We start from the raw sequence: 9,399 nt of genomic DNA on the forward strand, positions 1-9,399 counted from the left end.
TCAACATTGTGCAGTTCAGTTTACTTAATTACAAAATAGAAACAGCGCATTACTTCAAGTTCATACATACTATTTGTAAGGTCAGGTGTCTTGGTCTGCCACCACACACTGCAGTTCATTTACATCATCAAATTGCCCCAACAGCATCCATCCTGTAAAAATAACTCATAAGTCAACAACACACAACACTGCTGTGCAATGTACTGTCAGGCTGTGTGTGTTTAATGTTTGTTACCTAAACTATTTGCATTTCTCAAGCCATTAATTTAGAATATAAATGTTCAAATGTGATCAGGTCCTTTTTGGCATCGACTCTCTTTACTAGATTTTTCCCCTTCTCTGCTCTCTGTTAAATCCTCTCTCCCTCTCATCCACACTTTTACCCTCACCTTATTCTCAGAGTGGCTCTTAGCATCTGGGAAAATTTATGGAGTGTGTGAGGTAATTTATTCAAAGTGCGGACGTCCCAAGAATTCTGTTAGGGAGCCGCATTGTGGACTCAGGAAGATGATAGCAGCCTGTGTGTGCGTCTGCATGTGAAAAGGCTGCCATCAGATTTTCCATAAAAAAGTCATAAACTTGCCGTTTCTGGTGTTTTTACATATTTGGAGAGTATTCTTTGTGCGTGGTGCATTGAAGCAGAAAATGTGTGCAGGACGTCACAGACGTGAACATATTCATTTAAATGCAAGCTCAGAGAGGTGGCATGACGTTGGTGACATGAATATGCGGTAAAGGGAGAGGGAGGAGAAAGAGCAGAGGTCATAAAATCAATTGTGTTTCTAAATGGTCTCGATTCACTGCCTTTTCTGTTAATTGATCAAACTGTGGTATAATTAATGGCATGCCACTGTAATGGAGAATAAATACTCATCAGTGTCACAAGGTCACCAAGCAGACTCAGACAGCAGAAACAGAAGGAGATCCTGGTGGTATTTTTAAGCGGTTTTGTGGTATATTTTAGGGTCTTTAGATGACATTATGTTTTTGTGTTATATATATAAAAAAAATCTGAATGGTGGCACTGAAGGCAAACATATCACCACCACCTTGCGGAGAAGTGTTTGTGAACAGCAGGATGCTGGTCTGAATGTCTGAGCCAGATGGCAAAACATGGTTGGAGAACGACTAAGGGGTGAATCTAGACGTAAGGCCATATGGTTCTGGATGCCATCAAATTTTCAAGGGTACACATGTCGCATGCTGCTTCAAAGTTCAGCTATAATTGTTCTCTGTCTGTTAGCAGACATTATATACTGTGACTGGCTATTTAATGTTACTTTACCACTTAACTTTGGTGCCGGGCAGGTCAGGTTCCCCCCGGGCCTATGCTGTTATGATCCTGTGTTGATCCTCGTTTTGTTTTCATATTATTTATCCTTTTTGTTATTTATTAGTATTTTGAGTTTAGTTTGCTTCTTCTTTGTTCTTTCTGTTTGCGTTTCTTTCTTCTCCTCTCCCTCCTTATGTTCATGTTCATCTCTCTGCTCCTCCTGTCTTCCCTGCCGTTCCTCCTCCCTCCTGTTCTTTGTTCCTCAGTCCTTCCCTCTCTCCTCCTCTAGCCTCCTCCCTGATTACCAGCTCGTCCCTGATTGTGTTCACCTGTGTCTCGTCCTCCTTCCCTATTTATATTGTGTTTTCCTTTGTCTTTGTCGGATCGTTGTTCTTTGTTCCTATGTTGTGGCTCACCTGTCGTCATTTCGTCCTCCAGTTCCTCCTTTCGGATTATTCATGGTTAGATTTGTGGTTTATTTTCTTTGTTTCATTTTGTTCTTGGGTCGTAGTCCTATCTCAGTCTTTGATATAGTTTGAGTTGCATTCTGTCCTCGGCTTTTGAATAAAGCTCGCCATTTGTTATACTCAGAACTTTACCTGCATTTCCTCCTTTAACACCACACATAACATATGCTGATTCTTTGGCTTCCTCCCACACACCAAAGACATGTATGTTAGGTTAATTGGGGACTCTAAATGTGCATGTGCATGGTTTGTCTCTCTATGTTAGCCCTGACCACTTGACTGGCGTGCATCCTGCCTCTCACCCATTGACAGCTGGGACAGGCTCCATGTCATCATGTTTGAATCAAGCGTGATTGACATTTGATTGACCCAAACTGCAGGTGTAATTGAATCACTCCAGTCCCCCACCAGTCCCCTCAGAGTAATTACACAATCTAAGCACAACATCCTGCAGAATGTCTGCATACCAGCACTCCTTGCATCATCTGATTCCCCTGTTATACTGGCACCACAAACCCTCACATGTGGCTCACCATCTTTTCCTGGGAGTGCAGTTCAGAGGAAGTCCCCTGTGGGACCCTGACTTATCTGCAGGCCTTGGATAATGGATGATGAAAATCAGGCTCCATCATGGCCACCAATCTGCTCCACTGAGCGCTCCTGGCCCACTGTACTGGCCGGCCCAAAAGCCTGCTGTTAGCTGAGTGCCAGCACACACTGATGGTTGCTTACTAACCCTGGGCCCAGATGCCAGGGCATCTGCCCACAAATAATGCTGAGGCCTCAGAGAGCCCAGAGGACTGGCTAGAAGCCTGCAGGGGAAACAACCAGAGGCTGACAGCCAGTCTGTCTCCACAGAGCTTATGGAGACTGAAACTACTTTAAAATCATTCATGACAATGTGCACTATTGAGTGAGCTGAAGGGACATTTATTATTCATAGATCAATTATAGATCTCTCTGAACACAGCATCTTATCAGATTTTAAAATACCTTGGCAGTGTGTGATTGTTTTTTTTAATATGACTTAAAGTCATTGTGAAGGTTTAGTCTAGACTCACAGACAGGTGTAGACGTGTGTGTGGTTACCAGATATTTTCTGGAAAATTAAGACAGTTTTCATACATTTACTGCTGAACTTATTTTATAATTTTCTTTCATTCCCACTGAAATAGAAATCAATGTGATCAAATTGAGACACTAAAACTAATTTGTCAGAAATGTACACTTTGAGGAGTCAACACAATATTGTGTACTTCAAATAATCTATTTCGTTACTCTGACCTCAGGTCAGCAGCTCCCCCTCCTCTTCCCCTGAGCTTTACCCAGTTAATAATACGGTATATCTGGATGAAATGGTTTCAGGCCATTCATCAAAACTCCAGACCCACACAGACACGTGTGGACACACACACAAAATCAACAAATAAAATATATCAACCTTATTGCCTCATTATGCAAAAGTTTGTGTCTGACTCAGCTGCAGTGCTGCACTAGAAGTTGCATCACTTTTGCTTTTAAACTCACATAATAAAGATGAAGATTACCTCTGTACCTCTGACATCTACATTTTAAAGGTGGCTCACTCAGAGTCTCTGGGTTGTTATCTTTGTATATGTGATTTGCTTATAGATAAAAGTTACAAGATCTTTTTCATGTGCTGTTTCTGTTATTTTGTCCACCCTTCCCTGTGGTTTTGTGTCTCCAGCCGCAGAGCTGTCATCCCCGCAGTGGAAGGGGAGTTCAAGGATTCATCAAACAAACAGCAGGTCTCAGTCTCTGCAGAAAGCTGCTCAGCTGGTCAGTCCAGGTCCACACATCATGACTGAGCTAATGAGCAGGGCCTTGATGGGTCAGTGTGTGTGTCAGTGTGTGTGTGTGTATCTGTATTAGTGAAGTCTGGCTCTCCGCCAGTTCTTGCCCATCCAGGTGGTTTGATTAAACACATCACTAACACATTGTCTGTGGGTTAAACAGAGGGGTCTGAGGGGAAAACTGTGAAGGGTAAAGTAGAGGAAGTACAAAGTCTTTTTCAGACACACTGAACATTTTACCAGAAGCTGGTCACATATTGCACACTTCTTCTTCTTCTTCTTCTTCTTCTTCTTCTTCTTCATCTTCATCTTTATCCTTCAACGGGGGATACTGCAACCCTCCTGGCAGCGTTACCTCATCACTCACTTCCACTTCATGGTCTTCTCAGAACATTACCTATACAATCCTAACACATGTTTTTGGCTGTCAGACAAATAGGGCTAAAAGAGTCACTTGCAGATTTAACACACTACGTTTGTGCAACACAAACAGCTGTATTGATCCTGTCAGTGCTTGTTTTTGGTCCCTTTAGGAGACATTTCTTTAATGTGTGAACATATTCAAGGGAGTGGAATATGAAAGAGCATTTTTCCACAGACAATAATGTAGACAGCAAAAACCAATAGACATCTGACACCTGGATCAAAAAAGCTCTACTGAGTTTACTGCTTTTTTTAATACCTAGTAGTTGATTTTTAAAAACTTCTGTAATAGTACATAACAGACCCTTTGAAACGCCTTCCAAAGTGAATGCCTGAAGCTTGCAGCCAACTTTTCTCTGCCTACAGATCCACATCAGTAGCTCAGGTCTCCCTATGTAATTTCAATATTTCCAATATGCTGAGGGAATCAGGAATAAAATCATATTCATAAAGTGGTCCCTGACGCTAGATAAAATCTTATTCAATGAAATGAATTGAATTGTCTTATATGTCTCATCTTTGTACGCCCACAGTGTGAATTCATACATTTCAAAGAGAAGTGAGAGCAGATGAATTCGTCACGTTATACAGCACACAAACCACAGAATTAGTCATTAATGACTGAGTGAAATTAATGAAGACTGGTATGGTCGCTGAGCACAGGCAAAACATTTATATATTTGCCTTTAGAGATTTACTTTAGGGTGTAAAGAAATTATATTATTCAGCGGAGTCAGTTCTCACACTTATTAAGTGGCTTTTTATCTCTCTTTGTCCAATTGGAAGTCATGTTTCTATATGATGCTCAGCTGCAGTGCAATATGCTCATCAGTGAGAAGCTCTAGTTAGTGAGTGTGAGATGGAGCTACCAGAGCATTTAACCCACAAACCACATCAAAAGTCATCTTTGGAAAGGAAGGGGATGGGCGATTACACAGAAAATATCCTTTTTGATTGCAGCTCCACAGTCTGTGTGAGCGGTCCAATAGCAACACTGTGATGGAGTTGAGCTTGTATAATGTGTTCTACCCAAGTACTAAGCCTCTGCTATTTGACTCTTATCAGTGTGTCTAATGGTTTGCGCCATGAGAATGAGCCCCCTTCTTTTCTTGAAGAAAAGCATAAGTGACCTTCTTACATGTAGTGCAGATAACACCCAATATAACTGAGCGGCCTGCAGCAATAGTTTTTGCATACATTGTAGTGTGCATAGCTTGAGAGCTAAGTTTTTGAATATTTTGTGAAATATTTGAGCATACGTGTCAAAATTTTTTAGGCTGCAGAAGCTGAATCAGTTCATCACACTGCCTCTAAGGTAAACACATGCAGAAGTACAAATGACAGGGTTTCCTAGAAAGAGATGGACATGCTTATTATCGTTTGTGAAATTTCATTGTGTTGTATTTTCATTGCATGTGATGTCAACCTGGTGAAAATATGTTTTGAATTTGCTTGTTTTTGATCTGTTTAATTAGATAGATGTACTTTATTCATTCAAAAACACACTTTTGTAAATAGATTACTGCATTAAGTATTCATTTATGAAATATTCATACACTGTCTGATGCTAAAGTGAAATGAGTAATCAATTATAATGGTTTAATTTTCCAGTGTGGTGCCAAGTGTGCTAGAGCGCTCCACACACACACACGTGTGAGGCAGTGGATATTTTGGACATAGCACATTGCTGCTGGTCATATTTTATCTGCATGTGTAGAATCATCTATCATCTGCACTGCAATCAGCCAGCCCTCCCATCAATTCTGCAGGTCGCTGAGAGCTGTGCAGAATACATAAATGGCTCATAGCTGCACCATTATATCCCTGTTTGTCTCTGAGCCAACCTGAAAACACATAAGAGCCCAAGGCATGAGGAGCACATATGAGTTTCACAGCTAACATTACCTCAGTTAGTACTGGATGACTTTTCCTATCCACGTGAGAGTGAATCAGGGCTGATGTCCTTTGCACTGTGAGCTGTATTATTACAAACACTACAACAGGGGAGTGTCAGGATTTGTGACTATAAGTTTGTGTTTCCTCTACATGTGTGATTTTTAAAGATTAGGAGTTTGGCTTTCATTTCTGTTCACTAGTTTTTCCAAACATTTATCTTATTGAAACAATGTCAGAGTAAAGTAGAGATGGTTTGGATGCTTTTAAAGTCCACAGATGTGATTGATTCGTCTTTACCTGCAGATTTGAAAAGTATCGTTTTAATGCCCTCGGCAGCACTGAGCCACCAGAGGACCAGCTTCGTAGAGGTGGAACCCTGTAAGCTTTATTTTATATTTGAGTGGAGATCACGGTTGGGAAAATGTTGAGAAATTGATACACAATATATCTTTAATATGTCCAGCTGATGGATGATGCAGGCATAAAAACATGGGACTCTTGGGTTCAGATACTCAGTGTAAACATATAATGAAGAGCTGAAATAACTGATATGTGATAGTGTGAAATAAGGTGATTTGTCAAACTCTAAAGCTAAATGAGGGTAAATATAAACAAACAGGGATGAAAGAACAAAAAAGAATTTATCTGATGATGGTGTTGTCTTGTTGTTTTATGTGCCTTTATTGTACACATTTTGTTTACATTGTGTGGCTTGTTCATACACTTTGTTGTTGATACAATCACTTCAGAGCCAGGCTGCTGCTACGTTGCTGATACTCTCGCGATAGAGTACGAGAAAGTACGAGAAGGACGCACTTGTCACCTGCACGTTTAAAGGTAAGATAAAAATATGGATAAAAATAGTTTTTATTCATCTCAGCGCAAACGGCAAGGACGTGTAGATGATAATTAACAACTTGCGTATTACTTTCAGTGATATTTGGTTACGCTATTTGTTATTTTTTTAATCTCTGGGCTGTTTATGCCATGTTAGCTAGCGCGGGGCAGCTGGTTCCATTTTGTAAATCATATTTTTGTCGTGGGCTACAGAGTAGACTACATGTATTCTCCATAAGTCACAAATGTGATATTTTTATTGAATCTAATGGGTGCTAATATATTGCATCTCTTTAATAAAACACCTCTCTGCCATCCAGCTAAGTCAGACCCTGCCTAAAAAGGTGGTAATTGGTCATCATTAAGTTAATGCTCTAAATGTTTATTTGTTTTTTATTGTAATATTTGTCAGATCTGGATGTGGTTGGCCTAAAATAGTGAATGTGACTGTCTGAAGTTTACACATACTCACAGTAAGAACAAAGGGCTGTCAATCAGTCCCCCTCCGGCAGTTTCATAGTCATTAGCCAGTCGTTAGACACACCTGGCCCAGTCAGCCAGAACATCACAGGTTAGGATGGAAACATTTAGTGCTATTGTTTGTAAGTTTTTTAAAGTTTTACCCAGACCCACCCACTGAGGTCTGTAACCACATATAAACCATGTTTCCCCACCAAACAGTTAGAACTGATGAAGCTGCTTGGATGAGCAGCGAAACGTCTTCTAGAAAACTCTACAAGTCCGGACACCTTGCTTCAATCTTCTCTACGTATGATGACCTGGATGACTGAGAATCTTCATCAACACGACTGTCTGATTTGAATTTGAAATGCTTATGATCAAGGATCCAGCTAATTTGTTGTTTTTATATTCAATTTAAAGACCATAAATTAACTTTGTGACTCTATTGCAGGTATGTGAAACAGTGGTGCAGGTGGGATGCAGTCTGCTGTGGTTGGAGTCTCTCTTCTATGTCATTAACTACAACAAGCTGAGGCCTCCGTGTCTGTGGCAGGTAAACAGCCTCTCCTGATAAGCATGGTGTATATTCAGCATTCAACAATGGCTTTGACTCTTGTTACTTTATGTTACTTGTTACTTTGTGCTTGAAAATATGTCTCTTACTCTGTATGTCACCTGCTTGTGTTTGATGCTTATGATTCTGCTGGCTGACAATATATGCTGTAATGCGGTTGTTTCATGTCTGGTTGTGGGATGCTATTACATTTTACATTTCTCAATTATCTCTAATTCCAAGGGCTATATTATATGTTGTCATAGGGATATGTCATATTAGCATTTATATATAATCATTCTGCTCATATATTTTGTGTCTTTGCAGCTCAGTTTAGACCCTTTCGTTTACCAGCCTTTTCAAATTGACTGCCAGCTGACTCCCTAATGACTATTGATTTACTTCAGCAGGGTAAGTGACTGCTGCTCACGCTTGTTTTGATGTTTAGTTGTGTCCCTGTTAATTTTGGCATGATGATGGTCTAAAAAATATTTACATACACTTATGCAAAACTGTTTTGTATGTGTGGAGTTGCAGTTGCATCAGTTATTGGCCTGCGTTGTACTTTGCTTTCATGCTGTTTATTTTTTGCTGTGATCAGTTTTTTGTGCTGGGTTGTTTTGCATTGTGCTTCTCTTCAGTTTGCTGTTGTTGTGTTTTAGTGACAAGCTCTTAGACCAGGAGTATTTGTGAGAGACTTTTTGATGTCTAAAGATGTAAATATCCAAAGAGCAAATTCACATTGTCATTTTGCATTTCACAATTCCTCTTAACAAACCCTTAAAAAGTGTAAAGCAGTTATTGCTTACTGCTTGTACTAACAAGTGTGAGTACTGGCTCTGTTTGTATAGCTGCTGCTAGAATGCTGTTGGCTGATTTTGTTCTGCTTCTGGTAGATTATTTGCTTTCTGACAGCTTGAGCACAGTGTAAATGTAATGTGGGATGTTTGTTGTTGTCAATTTTCTTGTTGCTTGGCCCATTCACTGTGATTCTCTGATGCTGTTTTTTTGTATTGGATTATGAACAATACTATTAGTTAATATGGTTAGGAGCTGGATTAGTCGTGTTGGCTTTTGCATTTTGGGGGCTGGTTGCAGAATTATTTTAAGTAACATAGTTGATTTTCCATACACACCTGCTCCTTATCAGTGCAACAAACTGCTTGGACAATGGCTGGTTTATATCAACTATTCAAGACTCAAATAATGGCGTGATAGAACACAAGAACATTGTAAAACATTGTATTATATGAATTGTTAGCATATAGATTGGGAGGACAAAAGATGGTTTCAAAAGGCCCATGAGAGGACCTTGTTCTTTATTAAAGGGTAGCGTAACAATGGAAATACATGTGATACTTTATATAGTTTTCCCTTTTTAAAATCCCAGTCAAATTACATGAATGACCAATGGAGCAGGAGGTCTCAGAACAACAGTGCACCCAAGGTCGGACTTAGAAAATTTATGGAAGACATATCTGCGGATTGATCACAAACTGATCTTAATAATTAATCACTCAGTTGAAATGGTGAAATGATTAAAAACAGTAGCGAGAGAAAGAAATGTCTCAAGTTGTAATCAGATTGAGAGGCTACAGTATATTGTCTCCCAGAATTCTTTGAGATAACACAGCATTTAAAAATCCTTTAAATAACAATCAGGTTAAATTCTTA

The sequence above is a fragment of the Parambassis ranga genome, chromosome 8, assembly GCF_900634625.1.
Source record: "Parambassis ranga chromosome 8, fParRan2.1, whole genome shotgun sequence".
NCBI lineage: Eukaryota > Metazoa > Chordata > Actinopteri > Ambassidae > Parambassis > Parambassis ranga.